This window comes from Centruroides sculpturatus, unplaced genomic scaffold (assembly GCF_000671375.1).
Source record: "Centruroides sculpturatus isolate CEXI.00-Female unplaced genomic scaffold, Cexi_2.0 scaffold10, whole genome shotgun sequence".
In the NCBI taxonomy this organism is placed as follows: domain Eukaryota; kingdom Metazoa; phylum Arthropoda; class Arachnida; order Scorpiones; family Buthidae; genus Centruroides; species Centruroides sculpturatus.
Genome location: NW_019384396.1, coordinates 1463627 through 1485570, shown reverse-complemented (window position 1 = coordinate 1485570; position 21944 = coordinate 1463627). Strand labels below are relative to the sequence as shown.

Genomic DNA, 21944 nt, shown 5'->3' with positions numbered 1-21944 from the left:
CGACGCGACGAGAATTTATCGCTTATTCGTTCTCGCTTATACCAAAACGTATTGAATATAATCGCATGGTTATTTGTTTAAATCTTCATCAAATCGCAGATGTTTTTAAATAAGAAACCAGTCGAAGAAAAGTAAATTTTATCGCTCTGTGCTGTATTTGTAGCTGCTGCTTTTACCACTTCTTTTCTCTCAAAAATACAATTCGCGTCTAAAGCTACGTGAAATATTAACTTTTATATAGTGTATTTTATGTAGCAATCGAATCGTTAATTAATCGAAAGTTAGTACTTAGTTTATACCGTATATAACTCCTTTATTCAAATAAAGAAAAACCGAAATTCAGTACTGTATTTATCTCTAGAAACGGAACCCGCGACTGTCATTAAGAAGCCGAATACTCCGACACGAAAAATACCATACATTTCGGAAACTGAAACAGATTATTACACATTTCTGTTCGATACTCTCCCAATACAAATTTCCATCCAGCCAAACTTCAATTTAATGCCACCTTTGAAATATGGCAAAAACTCCAGTGTGGGGTTAATCCAAAAAAATCCTATAGAAATAATTATATATATGAATGAAGTCTCTACAAATTTATTTAAAAATCATGTAATTTGATGAAAACAATGTCGTTTTGCAACGCAAAATCATACATTTAATAATTCACGGATATTGAAAGGTTCTTTATTAAATATTTATGGGAGAAATACGTTAATTATGTCACTGGCGATATAACGAGACTTTATTCTATCACGGATGCAGCTCAAATGACACATCAAGAGTTCACTATATGCATAAATACTGTATCAAGAACCAACCAAAGTTTTGAATTAAAATAACGTGACTTCCGGTTTTTATCGGAAGTTCGCATATAGTTTATTGGGGACTCCTGTCTCTAAGCTATCTATATATGGTCTCGAGATTCATCTATGCAACTCCGTTCTCGAGATTAAGGAAAGACGGACAGAAAGACAGACGAACGGACGGACGACAGTGGGAATTACAGGTCTACAGTTTTTTCAAATTGCAGCCCTATAACAAAAGTCAACGACGCTAATTAAAATACCATTGTTCCAAGTTACAATTTTCTCCGATAAACAGGAATTTCGGTTTGAATTATTAAAAATTTTCTGTCTTTGTGCGTCATAATAGATTTGTCACGATTTAGCTTTTTTTCTTTTTTTTTTCAATTTTTAACTCGTCATTTATTAATAATTAATTTGACACAGTTTTTTTAAAACACTTTCGCATGTTATTTACTTACCTTTCTTTCGATAAAAATTTGATATTGAAAACTTTTAAGTGGATGAAATCACGTTGTTCACTTCCAATTTTTTAATGCTGTAGCTAAAACAGAATCACGTGGCTTTATAAATAAAAAATTTGTTTTTGTCGAACCCGCTCTGCCATACCATTTTAATTTGAGGCTTCTCTAAAATATGAAACGACGCATCCAATGGACTTTATTAGGATATGGCAATTGGTAAATTTGTATAATGTTAATTAAGTGTTAATTGATTGCTTCATAAATTTTTAATTTTTATACAAAATTAGTAAAATATATGTTGTCTGAGATATGGTATTCTACTGATATCAGACATAAAATAGTGAAATATAATGAAAATTGAGTTGAAAAAGAAAAATATCCAGCAACGAGTTGCTTAACTTTCCCGGTTACATTTAAAACTGCGTGTGTGGCGTCATCTATTATGATATTTTATTTTTAAAATATTTTTATATTTTTAACTATCATAAAATGACAAAAAGATTAATTTTGATGGTAGGAATGTGTTTTACAAAAAAATTGTAAATGCTAATAACGAGTAAAATCGACCCTACTAGAGATACACGCGACCCCCTTTATTCCCCACCCCTTGACCTTTAATTACTAAAATTTAATAGCATCAGTCCACCTAATACACCTAAACTTCACTGAAAAATTTCAGAAATTTTCGACAAAAAACACAGGGCTTAAGCTTCGAAGAGAGTGAACAAAATCGTGTCCCCCACACACTAACATCCATACATACAGAAACCCCCCAATTTTTTTGTGTGCATTTCTCGACGTATCAAAGTCCCGAGTCAAAAAATGCAAAAAATCACGGGGTTTTATTTTTTTGACCGATCACATACTTTCCTTCTGTTATATATAACAGAGCCGAGAAAATAAAAATGAAAGAATATAAACGAATAATTGTTTACTATTAATTCTATTTCCTGTGTTTAGTTTACGTAGCTCATTGGTTCTCAAACTGTAGTATGTGTATCGCTGGGGATAGGGGAGGAAAAGTTGGTTTACGCGAACCCAGTGGTTAATGGCCGCTCCAGTTTTTATAACGGATGATCAACTTTGATAGCTGCAGAAGTCACCAAATTATAACACTCAAAGTAGCATCGAAAAAAGTTCGAGATGACACATTACCGTGCGCTTTCAGAATTTCTAAATTTTCATTCATAAAACCACATAATGGTACTGAAACAAAACTACCTGAGCCATGGAGGACGCCATGTTGCTTTCCACAATACACTACTACTACAAGTAGCCGTTTTTGCCATCAATTGCACTCTGGCTGGAATACAGAAATGCGTTCAGCAAGGGTTTTTAAACGGATGCCACGCGCTCGGAGTTACGCGGAACGCACCCGAAATTTGGCACAATAACTTATGGCTTTGATTCTATTAAATCTATTAAATTTTGGTGATGAAAGGTCAAGAGATGGTAGTCACGTGACACATCTCGCGTGGGTCGGACTTAATGAAGACTTTACTTGTTAGCATTTACAGTTTTTTTTTTTTTTTTAATAAAACTCATCTCCACTCTCAAAATTAAGTCTTTTGCCATTTTATAATAATTAAAAATATACGAATTTTTATAACAAAATCTCATAACAGATGGCGCTACACAATTTTATTTACTGTATTTATGATTAATAATATAAAAGTTATTTTTTTAAATAAAACTTTGTAACAGCCGGGAAAATTACGTAACTCGTTACTAGATTTTTTTTACATAATAATTTCATTTTCAAACATTTTTTACAGATTTTAGCCATTACAGGCCAATAGCTATGAAATAATATAGTAAAAATTTCATAATAATGAGTGTTTTCTAGAAATATAGTAGAAAATAAAATTGGAATTCGTTTGAATGCAATTTCTATAATCGTTAAGTAATCCATTTATTGTCATTCATAGAGAATAACTTTTAATAAATAAATTAATTAATTAACATTTTTTAATTTATTTATTGAAAGTTTAAAAATTAATGTTCTGTTGCGTGTAAAAATTAATATTGATTATATTTTTGTGTATTTATGAAAATCAATAGCTACCTTCAGGCAATTAAATACTAATTTCTATTTAAGCATTTATAATAACAGTATTTATTGATTTCGATAGATCTAGTGCCACGGCAGACAATTTACAGAAAATTTGCTGGCTCACCCAATTGATTTCTATAATTAGTACGAGAAAACGACAATCTTTTTCAGTCCCGCCGATAGCGGAATGAAAAATCGCCCATGTTCCACATCTAGCACAGAAATACGAAGAAAAAATTATTATCGGTAGTAAAATTATATACGACCCCCTTTATCTCTCACCTTTCTACCTTTAATCACTAAAATTTAATAGCATTAATCAATTCCCCTAATACACAAATCTTTTTTCAAAAATTTTCGACAAAAAGCACAGGCCTTATTAAGCTTCAAAGAGGATGAACAAAATCATACACTAATATCTATACATATAGAAATTACCCCCGATTTTTTTTTTCCATTTCTCAACGTTTCAACGTCCCACGAATCCAAAAATATAAAAATCTTGGGGGCTCATTTATTGTCATATTTTTCTTCTGTTATATGTAATTGTCGGAAAAGTTAAAAACATCCAATAACCGCTTCGGTCGTCATTCTGTCTCATCACCATTGTTTGTATTTATATTTTGTGAGGAAATCACTCAGCACTGAACATTTATAGAAAATTCAGGCTGTAGTAGTCCAGATTCGAACATGGTCCTCCCAGAGTGGCGAACCGAAGCTAAGTCGCCTCGACCATCCTGCCGACCACCATCATAATAATCATCAAAGGAAGAAAAAATGTATTTAAGTTTGTTTTTAGGTTTTCTTTTCTTCATAATTTTTATTCAAGTTTTGTTTTTTCACATTGGTCGGAATTTGTTACTCTAAAACTCGGAAACCCTTGAACTACGAGTAGATTAAAGAATAGTTTTTCAAACAGCCACATTTTCTTTGATAATATGAAAGAAAATGTCAAAGATGGTAAGATGTTTTTATTTACTTATTGCACGAATTGTATCGATATAAACTGTACGAAGAAAAGTGTAAATGAGATGGAAGGTGCCAAGTAATGCAACGCCATTTCACGAGCATGCTTCGTATATCCTTTTCCATTTAAAAGAGAGCTTTTTACTGTACCAGTTACTTCTCCACATAATCATGTGACATTTAGTGGAGAAATGCCACATGATTATGTGTTAATTAAGATGTTTTTGAGGCTAAGATTATTCCTCTTAAATGTGAAACTTTAACACGAAATTAAAAATTTCAATCGAGTATATCGAATAGATCGAGATAACTTTCAAATTGCAATTTTAATATTTTTCCGACCACGCGTGTTAATCCTGAGGCTAATCTTTGATAGCCTCACGTTCCATATGCAGATTTTATACATATGCCAAATCGGTAAACTGGCACAGTAAACATTAAGTAATAATGAGGCCAGTCGTATAAGTAAGGTACTGTACATAGCGATGTTTCCAGCGAAGTGTTATGTGACAAGCGTTTACAAAATTCCGTGTGCTTTCAAATCTTTCGGTTCATAATTAAGGGAATCTTAAAATAAACGTTAACAAGACATATTCTAACAAGTTTTCGCAAATTAGCATCAAAAAATTTCCCTTTATGATAAACTGAAAGGTTTGCAAGTAGTCGGAATTTTGTAAACGTTTATGTTTCATTTCACGGTGTTATTGAAACACAGTGAAATATATTATTATATAAAGTTTGGCCTACTTTAATTTTGCAAAAAAAAAGACATTAGAACTTATTTACAAAAAACCTGCCTGACCTTGTGATTTAATTTCTAATTTAATATAGGGACTATGTGTTTAGAAATATGGTATTTCGAATAGCAAATGTTCGTGTCTACCTAACAAATAACGGGAATTCCATTCCTGTTCCCATTTATGAAGGAATCATTAATTAAATTCTCTATATTTTTATCCTTGAGAAGATACACTGGCGCATTATTTGATTTGACTGGTTCAATACTGTATATAGTATACAACAACACTATAATGATGTAAAATGAGTGTAAATATTTCCAACAAAAACTTAATAGTTATGATGACGATGATCCTGTTGTCTGGAAAAGTGGCTATAATACAACTGTAGCATAGTCGTTTCATTTGAAACGGATTATTCACCTGTATTGAATTTTTTTACCAAGAAATAATCTGCTATTAAGGCGAAGCATTATAAATAAGAGAAAGAAGAAGAAGAAAAAGAAAGGAAAATGTCTAAAAATAAACGAGTTTGAAGAATATGAATTTTTCAATTATTCCTATATCACTTATAAATGATAAGACTTTTAAACAACAATTCAAAATTTAAATTCGTCTTATTGTTTACATAGAATCTATTATAAAAACAGTTTATTATAATAAGAATGATTTTTCTCAACCGGTGACGATCTGCGACAATATTTTTTTTTTAAAAATGCCAAAATTTCTTTAAAAAGCGATACGTCTTTTTTCAAACGTCGACATTTCTCAATACATCAACATAAGAACATCAATTTACTGATGTTTTAATGTCTATATGTTGAATACAGTTCATGAAATTCATGCTTAATTTACAAAAGAAAAAGAATAAATATTTTATTATAATTGGTATTATATAAAATTTTTATTTTTTAAATATTAATAATAAATGTAATTTAACTTTTGATACATTTATATTGTAATAGCTATTTATATTAATATATTATATGAAAAAAATATCATAATATTAAGATTTAAAACTAAAATATAATTACTAGATATCAAGTTTCAAAAAAACAGAACAGGATAAAATTATACTTGAAACTAAAAAAAAGTATATTTATTGTGTACAAGTTATACATTATACGATTCTTTATCACGCAATATTGAGAAAATAACTGCAAAGGTAAATATATATCGAGTATTTAATGTAATGAGAAATGCCACACCTATCTTAATATTTGTGCGGTTTTTTTCATGCATACCTCGTTAAATAAGGATAAGTTTTTTAATTTTATTTTTGAACTGATTTATTAAAAATCTAAAGAACTGAATTTATGTCAGGGAGAAAAAGTTAGAATTAAAGACATTGGAAAGAGAAATAAAAAGAATTGAGAAACAAGGCGCTTACGTATTAATATAAAACTAATTATTTATTAAAAAGAATAAAATAATTAAATTTCATTATAACTTCAAAATGATATAAATATGACGTATTTTTGAACAATATTGACAATTCCAAAGTCTGAAATCATAGAAAGCTGTTATTTGCATACATAAATTGTTGTTGTGATGATCGATGAAGAAATCCTCAAATAGGCAATAAAAAGGTCAATGGTTTGGCATAATTAATTATATTGATGTCTAAAGGTAAAACGTCGGACTTTAAACGTCGACATACTGTATAATTTCGTGTTTTGAAATTAAATCTCTGACACGTAGTGCATCCTTAATTGTTTGCGATTAGTTCGGATGTCTTCTGTTTAAAACACTCAAATGTCACTAAAATTAAATAATGTTTCCTTGTGAATATTTGTATTTTATAATATATTGTTATTACTAAGTATTTCATTACTAAAAAATAGAACCAAAATTTTCTAAATTATATTAAGCTACAGGATTGGCTAAATTTCGTCACAATAGGAATCATTTATCCCCTAGTAGAAATATGCGAAAGCCTCATCCTCTATTAGAACACTTTATATTATATATATAGTTAAATACTATAGTTATCATTGTTACTTTACTGGTACTGTTGTACTTTATGACCGGCTAAGAACACTTCACGAACGTACTTTTAGCTTTCGGTTGCCTATTGAAGGTTAAAAGTTGAGAGTTATGTTTACAAATCGTGTGTACAGTACATCACACTACATAATATACAGCAAATATTACGTATTGTACATGTAATTAGTATGTACCAAGTTTATAAAAAAAATTTGTATAAGAAGACGGGAACCGCACCAAGAGTTTAGAAGAGCTTCATGCGGATCGTTTGGTCACCATGGGTATTATATTAAGTAACAATTAAATATCCATATAATTAAAGCCTTTATTGCCTTGATGACTAATGTGTTCATCGAAATACTTCGTTTTATATGATGCCGAATCATATTCGAGGGATGAGTGAGCCAGAAACTGGGAATAACTTTAAAAATTAGTATCAGTGATATTTTTCAGTATTTTTATTATGAGTAATAGTTACTAATTACAAAGTGACCAAACTATTTTTAACTGGTGAAATTTTTATTTTTTCATAAAGAAAATTTTATTTTTGAAGTACTGTACTATTGTTTTTTCAATGAATTATTATTAGGTTATTTATTTACATTTCTAAATTATGAGTTTAGTTATTAATATAACAATTCACGAACTTGAACTCTTTATTATAGCAATATATGTAATTACGTTATATAAAAATATAAAATATATGTAAATAACAGATATGCAGTATATATTTATTCAACAAATATATATATTTATATTGAATTTTATAAAATTCAATGTTTGAATATATATGTGTATACAATATACATCTATTATTTATATTTCTTTTTCATGAAATTTTATAAGTCTATATTAAATATTGTCTTAAAATGTTTTTAGAGTTAGATCCACTTTACAAATATACTATAAGTTACATTGTAATCTTATTAATCTTGTAGGCATACAAACAGATGCGACATTTTGATCAACATTTACCAGGTATATAACATTTTCCTATGTTATAGGAAAAGTCTAAATGTACAGTACAGTCGACCCCCTATAACACTGTTGATTTTTTAGTTTTATATGAATTCCATGTTGTACGAGTCACTTAGATTTTACAAATACGTGTGCCGGGCTGTGAACAGCTCACGTATTTGTAAAATCTAAGTGACTCGTACAACATGGAATTCATATAAAACTAAAAAATCAACAGTGTTATAGGGGGTCGACTGTACTGTACATTTAGACTTTTCCTATAACATAGGAAAATGTTATATACCTGGTAAATGTTGATCAAAATGTCGCATCTGTTTGTATGCCTACAAGATTAATAAGATTACAATGTAACTTATAGTATATTTGTAAAGTGGATCTAACTCTAAAAACATTTTAAGACAATATTTAATATAGACTTATAAAATTTCATGAAAAAGAAATATAAATAATAGATGTATATTGTATACACATATATATTCAAACATTGAATTTTATAAAATTCAATATAAATATATATATTTGTTGAATAAATATATACTGCATATCTGTTATTTACATATATTTTATATTTTTATATAACGTAATTACATATATTGCTATAATAAAGAGTTCAAGTTCGTGAATTGTTATATTAATAACTAAACTCATAATTTAGAAATGTAAATAAATAACCTAATAATAATTCATTGAAAAAACAATAGTACAGTACTTCAAAAATAAAATTTTCTTTATGAAAAAATAAAAATTTCACCAGTTAAAAATAGTTTGGTCACTTTCTAATTAGTAACTATTACTCATANTATATATTCAGTGCCTTTACATGACCAACGATTTGATTCCAGGCTAGTTTACGTGGGTGCGACGATGCGCGGTCTAAAGCAAAGGCTCAAGGAACACAAATATATGATCGATAGGAACCTTGATAACACTGTGTTGGCATCATACGCAAAGCAGCAAGATATTAACGTGGATCAAGTGGCAATTATAAAAACGACAACTAATAGGCAAACGATTGAACATCTGGAGAGATTGGAAATCTATAAAGCGCACATGAAAACCGGTTGTATAAACCATAGAGACGCAGACTCATTGTCTACTGCGTGGAGGTCCTTTTACAATTATTAATTTTTCACTATTTATTTGATTTATTTGTTAATTTTTCATTAGGGCGTTTTCCGTTAATTTTTGTTTTTTGTATTTATTTCGAATGCATTTTATGTTCTATATTTAATAATCTATTTTTGGTAACTGAGGATGATCGTTGAAAAACGATTGAAAAAAAAACGTTTTTATTTTATTAAATTTTGCTGGATTTATATTGGTGTAGTTTATTCTTCAACTTCTACTTCCAGTATGTATTTATTATATATGCTAAAAGAGACTCGTATAACACGGTAAAACGTCATCGCTGACTCGTATTGCTACAGGATTGAACCAGTCTGGACCAATAGCGAATATTGCACAAACCGTTGAGTTTAAACAAGCACTGGACCTACTAAAAAACATTTATTATTCAACGGCCATAAAAATTATATTTTTATTAATGATGTCTCCAAAGTTCAGCAAATTTTTTGCAGAAAAATAACTTATCAGAAAACATGCGCCCGCCTTTCGATGAGCTGCTCCGTGATGAAAATTCAAGCTTAAGCAATGGCGTCATCAAATGGTGCACACTTGGTAAGTAATCCTACAATTTTTTGTTTATAGCATAGTTTATATAAATTATTCCGAAAAATTATACGTGTTTTGGAAACGTTGAGTCAAATTAGTCTAGAATCGATTAATTTTATGGAAGAAAACCTTTCAAACAGCTGTAGTCCCTAAACTGCACATGTGCCGGGCCATGATTGGCTCATGTATTTAAGTGACTTGTACAACATGGAATTCATATAACACGGAATATATCTACTGTGTTATAGGAAGGCCTACTGTATTGAAAATTATAAAAACAAGAAAAAATTATACTTTAGAAGTTAATCTAGTATCAAAAACATTCTGATTCATCACAACACACGTCCTGACCAATGTTCTCTCTAAGCTGCGCGGCCGCACACTGCTCAAATTGTTGCCACGCACGAGAATTTATGAGCCGTGCAGGCGAGCATGCACACCGATTTGAATTGTTGTTTACTTATTTCTCACTCTGTCTACAANTGGATCCAAGGGTACTATAGGAACACAAAACAATATTTAAAATTTTGTCCTCAGAATTTATCATGTTTATTTTGTTATTTTAAAAATAGTTTAATGAATTCATTTTGTGTATAATTACCTCATTAGTTAAGAACAGCAGAGTAATTATTGTTTTCTAATATAATGTGTTACGTAAACATTATCCAATAAATAAACAAAATTTCTACGTTTCTTAATTTTAATTCGAAAGTATGAAGTATGCCTAATGTTTGAAGTGAAATCTGACATCAAATTTCATTTCAAACATTATCTGTTCTTCAAACTTTAATTCGACATTAGTTTAAATCCAAGCTAGCTTTAAAATCGAGAAACTGCCTTTCCGTCTCACTGTCTTTAATTAGCTATAGAACCAGCAGCCAATGTTTTAACCCATACAATGGGTTAAAACATTGGCTTGATGGGTTGCTGTATCTATCTATAGACCTCTGTTATTTTATTTCACTAGAGCGTCATCTAGTGGCAGAAATTACAACTACGACCTGCATAAAATAATCTGTACTTCAAAAAAATCCCCCCTTCATTCTGAGTATTTCTATAAAAAAACTGCACATATTAAAGATCCAAATGTACTGATATATAATTTTTAAAGTTATTCCCGACCCTATGTATTAATTAAATTTTTAATAAAATAAAAAAAATAGCATAAATATATTCGTAACAATTTTTTAATTATAAAATTCGATATAATATAATCAATTTTTAGTCAATTTTATTTATTACATTTTTTTTCTTTAAAGATAAAATGTAATAATTACAACAGAATATTAAACAATTGAATTGGAATTAAAATCTGTACTTTTTCACGCGTTAGTAGTATGTACAGTACAATAACGTTCATTTAGAATGGCTTCCGATTGAAAATGAATTTTAGGAGACATTAAAATTTTCCACGCTGATTTTGATATCGAGTTGAACACGTTCAATTTTCCACTAGTGTATTCATATTTCACACTAATCTTGTCAACACCCAAATATGGTGGGATGTTAGTGTATTATAACCAGTAGACAAGTAACAGCTACATTATGTAAAAATATAACTGATACTTACTTCTTGAATCTTTGGAATTAAAAAATTACGATTGTTCCTTATATAAAAAAAAATATCAATAATTAATTATTTAGCGTAAAAAAAATACCGATAAAATGTAAATTTTTAAAATACATTAGTAAGAATTCAATCGAAATAGCAAGTAGATTGAAGAATGATAAGAATATAGATTAATTGTGAAAATTGAAATTATTATGGTGTATCCACGTAACAAAGTTTGACATTTTCTCATTGGTTGATTCCAGTTTGTTCAATTGTACGATTCCAAATTGTATTTAACTGTTCGTATGGATATAAATAGATGTCTGTTTCTTAATAAAATTTTATTTAGTAATTAAAAAAATACCGTAATGAAATCTAATAATATGATATCCCGTCTGCATATCGTCATCTGTACTCAAACGCTTTTTACTGGTAGAACGCTGGTGGTCTTTCTATGGCAACTGTTCAAATTCAAAATTGCCTTCGTTTTTGTCTCTTTATCTTTCGGTAGAATCGATCACTTATTATAGAAACTTATCGATGAGCGAAAATAATTCTTTTTCTTATTACTTATGAATCTTCAGGCTGGACAGCGGTCCAAGCACCGGAAGTAAATGATTTTATTACAAGTGAATCGAAATTAGGGGATTGATAGAATTCACTAGATGAAGTTATTCGTGATGGACTATGGACTATGTTATTATAAATATATAAATTTTTCCGATGATACACGCCCAAATTCAAAGATTGACAAAACAGTGAGTTTGTTTGTTAAGTTATGGCAACACAACACTTGGGCGATCTGCCTAGGGAGAAGGTTTTTTTTTTAAGGGAAACTGGCCCCTATTTAGGGTTACAGATGTGAAGAAAACCCGGAAAACTCCACTTGGCCAGCCAGCCTGTCCGAGCGAGGCGCTAACCCACGACCGAACTCCCAGTGTTTAGGGTACGAAGACAGCTTGGCCATTGGTGGGATAAAACGGTGAGAATTTAAAAATTTATATTTCGAATTCATTCAGTTAAAGTTGTGGTAGAAGAAATTTTAGTTTGATAAAGTTTGCATGATTTTAAGAAAGAACAATTACTGTTGTTATTATTCTTTTATTTCATCGTTTTGGATAAGGTTTTGCTCACCATTAAGTTATTATTTTTTTTTAACTTAAACAAAATTACCGATTTTACCGAACGACTGACGAGTTTTATTTCTTATCCCGTCATTAATGTTGTAACTTGTAAATACACTGGACGACAAAAAAAATAACGCACCATGAAGGACTTGTTGGATTTGAATAAAAATTGATATGTTGCATCATCTTAGCTAGATATGTAAATGATTAGCTTTTGAGGGTAGGTTCTTGTGTTATATCGCCACCAGAGGGGAAAAAATGTTTCCGCTGCCTGGTATAAAGGTGCACGCTGTGACAACTTGTGCATATGTTCTGTGCTTTTATTCATGGTTTTGACTTCATTGAGTGACAGACATGCCTCTACGACGCATTTGACAGCCTTACACTCAGTTAAGTGAGTTTGAGAGAGGTCGCATCGTTGGATTGAGAGGAGGAGGATGGTCATACCGCCGGATTGGCCGCCATCTGAACCGTTCTGATAGAACTGTTAGGATGTGTTATGAGCAGTGGGTAAGTAGGGGGTACACACGAACGGCAAACAGGTTCCGGACGCTATCGACAGACCACCAGAAGGGAGGATCATCTCATTGTATGTCAAGCACAAACAGTGCCTACAACTTCATCATCTACCATTCATGCAGCGGTGGCACCTGTATTACGGAACCGTGTATCCAGCCGCACCATTTCCAGGCGCTTAGCAGAAGGCGGATTGATCTCCCGACGCCCAGTATGTGTTCTACCGTTAACAGCCACCCACCGATGCCTCCGTCTGCAGTGGTGTTGTGCATGACAATCGTGGACCGCTACCGACTGGCAGCGTATTGTGTTCAGTGACAAATCCCACTTTTGTTTGGGGGCTCACGATGGCTGTGTGAGAGTATGGCGGCCCGCTGGTCAAGGTGTCAACCCGGCCTATACTGTGGAGCGGCACACGGGCCCAACCCCCAGTGTTATGGTGTGGGGAGCCATAACATACAACAGTAGGACACCTCTAGTTGTCATGCATACTACCCTCACAGCCCAACGATATGTGCAATACATCCTCCAGCCACATGTGTTGCCCCTCATGGCAGGGCTTCCGACAGGCATATTCCAGCAGGATAATGCCCGGCCACACACTGCAGCAATCTCCCAAGCATGCCTATGTAACGTTGTCACACTTCCTTGGCTTGCACGGTCTCCAGATTTATCATTAATCAAACATGTGTGGGACCACTTGGGTCGCCAGCTGTGACAGCCACAGGATATGACGCATCTTGAGTCCCAATTGCATGATGCATGGATAGATATGCTTCAGAACATTATTCGTGACCTTTATGGCTCCATGCTGAGGCGTATCACAGCTTGTGTCCGCGCTAGAGCGGCCCAACAGGATATTAGTACCTGCACTGTATTGCATATTACTGCACAATAAAGTATGTTTTTGTTTTATGGTTGCAATCAAATATCTGTCTAGCAATGACGATGTCATATACCAATTTTTATTCAAATCCAACAAGTCCTTCATGGTGCATTATTTTTTTTGTCGTCCAGTGTAATTTATTAATTTCTTTTATTAATATAACTCATAAATATTGTTAGCAACAGATGGCGCCAGATATTTTTCATTAAATTTTATATATCAGTAAATCAGAACTTTTCACGACGTTTTAATTTGTTTTTAAGACATACAATAAGAAATTACAAAATTTCTGAATATTAAAGATTTTAACGTCACGAGAAATTTTTAAACACTCCTGTTATAATATAAAGTCATTAATGTCTGTTGGATGTCGCTACGATCGATACAAATAAGATATCAATCTTATTTATAAAAAAAGTTTCGTAAATGTTTTTTTTAATATAAAAAATGGTTTTATACATAGAAAATTTATTAAAATTATTGATGTATTTAAATTTTCATAGTGCCACTATTTATTAGTCTCTAAAGCTGACACTAAACCTATTTGAAGCAATAACAATTAAGTATAACAATTAAATAATTAGGTTGACATGCAAGTTTCAGTTTGGGCGATTGAAAGTGATAATAATGGGAGCGTTTCCTTGTCAAGCAGCTAAGTAAGCAAACCAATGACATAGATCATTTCATACAGGGCCGCGCCGTGCTATGGTACAGAGAAGCGGCCGCATCGGGCGGCACCGTAAAAATGGAATAAAAAACATTTGAAAGGAGGCATTTCGAAGACTTGCATCATACTGAGAAAATCTACCGCACGGCCCTGGTTTCATATGAAACGAACGACGTCATTGGCTTGCTTAATTTTTCTGCTTGACACGGAAACGGGCCCAATGTCTTTTGCAATAAAAAAAAATCATGCATTTAGTCATTCACACATACTGAAAGATTCTATAATACAGTATATTATGAGGAAACTCCATTGGCAATATTCATTGGCTTTTAAGGAGGAGGGTGCTATTTAAGAGCGCGCTATATCGAGGATTTTAAATCACACTCACGACATTCTATTTCATTTAATTGTTATTGATTTTTTTAATTTTTAATATGTTATTTGAATTTTATAAACGCAAGCGCAATAATTCTCCAACTGTCATATAACCTCGAGCTATAATTTTGGTGATAATAATTATAACTTACTATTAAATTTGGCTCTAGAAGGTAGTATTCTAGTGTTCCCTGAGAAAGACGGGAACCGCCCAATTTGTAGACCCCCTTGTGCAATCAAATAATGTCTAATGAACCATACCCCTACGGGCGACACATCACGAGATGTAGCCAAAATGGCGGCGCTTCGGTTAAGTTCCGTTTCCATTAGATTAACTATATTTTTAGTAGACGTTTCCTTTTTTTTATTTTGTTCAAGAACTATCGTGAATCAATAACTAGTGACGTTTGGCATAAGCCGGCGGGTCCCCTCCGGGAGGAGTCCGTCTGGACCACAAACAGTTTTAAGCGCGGCCATGTTGGCTACCTAAGGTAAATGTAACCTTTTGATATCAGATAATTCGAAGTCAAGAGAATCGGATTTTGCATGCATTTTAGTTCGGATCATTCGAAATACGCGTACAATGAAATTCGTAGTCCTTATCTGGTAGGGGCTGATCTGGTTTTTCGGGCCCTGGGGCTTATTGAAGTTCAATGGGGCTCCATTTTTGTTAGATTAAGAATCTTAATAAACCATCAAACACCTTCTGTTGCTGAGAAATGTTTTATTAACGAAACACTAACATTTTCAACCTAATAGAATAGGCCACCTTCAGGTGTAACTGAATTCGAATGTATTTTTAAAAATTTAACATTGTAACGACCAAACGTCCGAACGTTTTACATTTAAATTTAAAACGAAAATATTAGATAAATTAACAAATAAGTAATAAAATAAAATATATTAAATAAACTAATACAATAACGATATAAATAATAAATAAAATAAAATAAAACGCACAAAAAATGCATCCAACAATCAAATGTTTTAGAGAAAATACTCTGTTTTTCTGCAATTAAGAGACATTTAATTTCATCGTTCAATTAAAAAAACATTTAAAAAGTATTACGAAATTATGTCAAAACAAAATTTAAAGATACTATATTTGTTAAAACTAAAATGAAAGAATTTAAAATATTTCACATTCCTAATTGTCACAATTTACATGAAATAATTGTGAAAAGTATTTAATTCTTAGATTAAAAATAAATTCTAAAAATCTTAACAATCGAATAGTGTCTTTAGTACAGTAGCAAATCTATTGTTTCCTATACAAAGTTTATGTAAACTTTGTTATATATTTGTTATTTAACTTTTTACAAAAATATCCATGTTTAATATGACTTGATCAGACTTTAATATGACTTTACTACATTTTAACAATTTTTCTGATGTAAAATATTTCTTGCATTTTATGATATATGTATGCTACTATAATAATGCTTATTTTAATGTAATACAGTATTTAATATTTTGAGAAGTATTAAAAATTTTAATTTGCTTTATTTGTAAATTTTAGTATAATTTTTATAATTGCTTAGATACATCTTTTTGATTTAAAAATTATTTCACACTTTATCAATATTAACAATAAATTGCGAAATCTCATTAATACTGACAGAACAGAAAATGAATGAAGAAAAAATTCTACAAATAGAAAAAACAGGGAATTAGAAATAAAATTCGGAAACAAAATAGACGAAGAAATGAAACTGCAGAAGAAAGAGAAAAACGAAAAGAAATGAACCGAGAGAGGTAAAGAACAAGAAGTGAACAGGAAAGCGAACAAGATAGAGAGCGACGAAGACAACTAAACAGAGATAGACAAAAAGAAAATCGAAGGCTATATAGAGTATTCATACAAAACAAAACACCCAGAATGCCATCGAACGAAAATCCAGAAGGTATGGTATGACAAAATAGTTCGGTAGTAAAATAATAAAAAGAAATTATAGCCTTTTCTATGGGCGGCTAATAAAATATTATTTTTTATCGTAATACGAGGCATATTCGTAAAGATACAAAATGCAAAAAATATTTCTCAGCATTTTAAAAGTTGTCCACGTATTATATATTTTGTAAATGCTATCTTTCTTCTTTCTTTATCTTCGCCCTTTCCCATGTTTGTATGGGGTCAGCGTTTCCTTTTCTAATACGTTTTCTCCATTTCTCCCTATCAAAGGCTTCTTTTCTCTTAAGTCCCTTCTGATTCAAGTCTTCTTCCACCTTATCTTTCCAACGCATCTATGGTCTTTCTTTTTTCCTCTTTCTTTTACTACCAGCTTTCCGATCTTCTTTCCAACGTAATTGTCACTTCTTCGATCTACGTAGTCAAACCACCTCAACCTGCATTCTTGCATTTTTTTTTGCTCAAGGAGCTCACATTAACAGAACCTCTAATAAACTCATTCCTTATTCTATTCTTCCTTGCCACTCCACACATTCATCTTAACATTCTCATCTCCGCCACCTCCATCTTTCTTTCTTGGGCTCTTGTGATTGCCAATGTCTCAGCCCCATACAACATTGTATGTCTAACAATCGATTTGTACAATTTACCTTTCAGTTTGCAGATAACTTTCTTGTCACGTAACACACCGATCAACTTCCTCCCGTTTAACCATCCACATTGAATTCTATGTTGCACTTCCGAGTTCAATCCTCCTTCCCCATCTCGACAAAGGCTCCAAGATACTTAAAACTCGAAACCACAGGAAGCGGCACATTTTGGATTTTAATATTGCACTCGTCCCTGCCATTCAGAGTCATATAAGCTGTTTTAGTTCTGCTAATCCTCATGCCTCTTTCTTCCAAAACTTTCCTCCGCTCTTTCAGTTTCTTCTCAGCCTTGGTTTGGAAATGTTCACACAGCACATTTCCTCAAACAGCATGTTTTGTAAATACTGTCTGTAGCTATTTTTTTGCTGTATTACAGTCATTTTCAACAGATGAAAGTTGTGATTATTGAATTTATTGATGAAAATGCACAGATGCTGCGCCTTTTCACCCTTTTCATCTAATGTGACTTATTCCCAGACGTCTGATTGCAAATTTTGTTTTCTGTTTGCAACATTGCACAGCACTAGTTACTTTTCAGGTCAACACTAGAGGTATCAATAAGAATTACCTGTGTCAAATCAAAACTTCTCTCACTAATCTAATTACAGTTTCATAGTCATTAATTATAAACTATGTATAGTACGAATTTCATTACATAAATTTATTTTAAACATTAATATATTGTATATACGCGTGTATGTACACTGTATATTTTCATGTGTTCGTGTGCAAGATCGCTTCAGTCAGTAATAAAACATAAATCGATCTTGCAACATACCAGATAAATGTTTCTCATCTGGGATCTTTAAGATCTGTGTTAACTCCGACTTCTAGCAGCTAATTTGCATAATAGCGGTCCACAATATTTGTCCGAACCGTATAGCTTATTAATTTAATAAAATAAGTGAAATATGAATGCAATAAATTACAAATAGTGCTCTTTCAAGTATTTTAAATCGATAAAATTTATTGAATTTACAACTTAAATATATTTATTTATCTTATTAAATTTAGGTTACATTATAACAGTTCTAGAATGTTTAAATATAAATTAAATAATTATTGCCTAAAATTTTAATTTTATTGTATTAATAATTCACAGAGTTGAGGCTGATTGACCTTTTGGTTATGCACGCGTTTTCCAGCAAATGGCGACAAAAATTTAATGATATTTGCGAAATTTTTTGGAAAAAGATTTTCCCCATATTTTTCTATAGGGAAAATCCTTTTACAAAAATTCTCGAAAAAAGAATGACAGTAAAAATTTAATGATTTAGGAAAGGGATTTCGAAAAAAACCATTAACTACATCTGCTGGAGATTGCAGGCATAAGGAGAGGTTAAAATTAGCCTTGAACGGAAAATCCTGCAACAACTTTATATTTTCAAAGTTAAAAAACAAGTCATTATTCAGAGAACTTTGATTATGAAAGACAGTTTCGTTGGAAGGAAGTATTTATTTTTTTTAAAAGTAAAACAATTTTTTTAAAATACAAGAAAGAAGAAAACAGGTTATACTTGTTTTTATTATTATTATTATTATTTTACAATTTCAGAAACAATTGTAAATGTTCATATCTGTACAGTATAGTAAACTCATATATTCTGTAAGTAAATGGTAAGCTCATTTCTATGATTTTAAAATAGATTATTTAATAATTTTTTTTAAATGTGAGAAATAATAAGATAAATTATTATAAAGTAAAATTTAAATTAGTGTTATAATGTTGCATTCTTTTACATAAATAATGAAAAAATAATTCATTCCTTCTACCATTGTGATGTATCCAAATTCGAATCCGATTTGGATTTTTGTTTTTTTTTCGTGGGATAACAGATCATTCTTTTCTATTTATTCTTCAGTCACGCTGGTCGACCCTATTGAGAGTCAAACCGTAATGGGCAGTATTAAAGCCAGCTGTTGTTAAATATGTTGACTTGAGGTATAGTTATTGGTAACTGGTGTTAACACCATCCAATCCAACTCCACAAACACAATTGAATCCATTGTAACAGTTTTAGAATAATTATAGGCATATAAAACTACATAATTATCAACAAAAGGAAACATTACGTTCATATTATTTGTAAACAATATTGGTGTTTACTGTGTTAAAATAGTATTTATAGGGAATATATACAAAAACGCTAGAAATACAATGTTGTAACTACGGGAAATGCTTGTCATTGTGTACATGTAGATATGGAAAGCAGCACTTTAGAACCATTATCGTTTCATTGAACTAATGTTATATTCAAAGGATAGAAACATTGTGTAATATACAAACACTGATACAGCAACCTTGATACAGAACACAATGTTAATTTATTACTGAATAACAATAGACAATAGAACAGATACAGTTTAAACTTTAATCTGTATTTCGCAATTATTTAGTAATAACACTAATTTTTAATTAAACAAATTCTTTTAATTTTTAAAAATCTTTCATAAATCGGTATTTAATTTAGAATTAATCAACATTTTCGAACCTGTTTCTAAAATATTTACAATTTATTTTAACATTTAGGTCATCTGTTTGCTGATAAATAAACTTTTATCTAATGTAAACTAAACTCCTCTAAATAGATAAAACCGATGTGTGATATGTAATTCATTCACAGTGAAACGACGATATGGCACCTATTTTAGGATACTGGAATATTCGTGGTTTGGGTGAACAAATTAGATATTTATTGCATTATACTGGAACCGAATACGAAGACAAACGATATACCAGTTATGAGGAATGGATGAGAGATAAATTTAGCTTAAATTTAAGTTTTCCAAATCTTCCTTATTACATCGACGAAAATGTTAAATTGACTCAAAGTACCACAATTTTACGCTATTTGGGAAGAAAACATGGATTAATAGCAACAGAAGAACAAGATATAATTAGCCAAGACTTGGTTGAACAACAGCTTTTAGACATACGTAACTGGTTAATGAGGATCAGTTATTATAGTCAAGATTTTGTTAATGATAAACAAAGATTTCTATCGAATTTGCCTGTATATCTCCGTCTTCTTAGTGAATTTCTTGGTGGACGTTCATGGATGGTTGCAGATCGACTGACTTACGTAGACTTTATGGCCTACGAAATATTGGATTTTCTACGATTCTTCCAAAAAGATTGTTTGGATAAGTATTCTAATCTTCTGAAGTATCTGGAAAGATTTGAAAATTTGGATGCTATACGTAATTATATGAATTCAGATAAGCATATCAAATGGCCTATTTTTGCCCCTTTCGCTAATTTTGGAGGTGGAAATAAGCCATAAATCCCTTTTATACTATTATATAGATTCATGTTAATTGTTTATAAAACTATTCAAGTATTTACTTTAAAAGTTTGAATAAGTATTTATAATAGTAACTGATGTAAAGTAATTATATGTAATTAAATAATTATTTAAAATATCGTAGAGTTTGAGTAATAATCGATAAAATTTCTAATTTACTTTTTTTGCGATGTAAATGAACAAGCTTAATTTTAAAATACAGTAATTATATTTGTAAAATAATAGTTATGAGTAAAGAATATGTTCTACCATGTCTTTATGGATGTAATTTATCAAACTTTATCATTATATAACACAATGAGTCCGGTCTCTATACAAAACATTGACCAACTCTTCAGGTGGTTTATGTTTTGGGTTATGGTCTGATGTTATGTTCTCATAACATCAGATATATTAACATGGATGCTTAGATAAGTTTCGCATCTGTCTCAAGTTATTTTTTCGAATTACATGTAATTATTATTGGGATTGTGGCCATAGCAATTATTCTAATCTCTAAAAGTACTTGAAAAGATTTAAAAATTTGGTTGATATATATGTAAATATTTGTTTGCCGTCTCTGAATCTATAAAGTACTGTTTCAGATGTGTGACAGCCTTTAAATAAATGAATCATTTCAATACAAATGTGCTTTTTCTGTTATGAAATAAACATAATTTACTTATATATTATTAATCAAGAACAAATTCAAACCCCTTTTCAAGTCAGATATCATTTAATTGGAACGTTTTCAGGACTTTAGTTCTATAATCAGTAATATAAATTTTAAATTCAGAATATGTAAGTTAATTGTTTTACTTTCACATAGAGTATTAAAATTCTTTAAGAAGTCAGATCACAAACAATATTTGGTCTTTGTATTACTGCAATGAGATTAGAATTTCCAACGGCAAAGTGAAATGCTAGATATTAGTTTTCAAATTGGCTTATTCGCTGCCGTTTGGGCTTATAAGGATCACATCTGAAAACTTTGAATACCTACCACAAGTCCTCGCTTTTAAGAATCGATTTCACTTATCGATTTGAATATTCTCATCTACAGTTGGAATTACTTTGAATTGATTTAGATTAAAGTTAGTAATGAAATGTTTCTCTCGTATTTAATAAATTATTTCGCTATAAAAATGAATGAAATTGTATGGCTTTTTATCTAATATAGTTTAAAGATAATAAAATAATAAAACCTCGCTTAGATAAGACCTAGATTTCGAGTTATGTAGATACAATATTGTGCTAAATTATCTATATCAATTTATTTTGTAAGTTATTTTTAATAATTTCAATAAATTAAAA

The 21944-nt window shown here is 30.8% G+C and overlaps 1 pseudogene; it reads left to right on the top strand.

Annotated features, from left to right (window-relative positions):
* Positions 1-12054: 12054 nt before the first annotated feature.
* LOC111618432 lies at positions 12055-20902 on the top strand (annotated as a pseudogene).
* The last annotated feature ends 1042 nt before the right edge of the window (positions 20903-21944 follow it).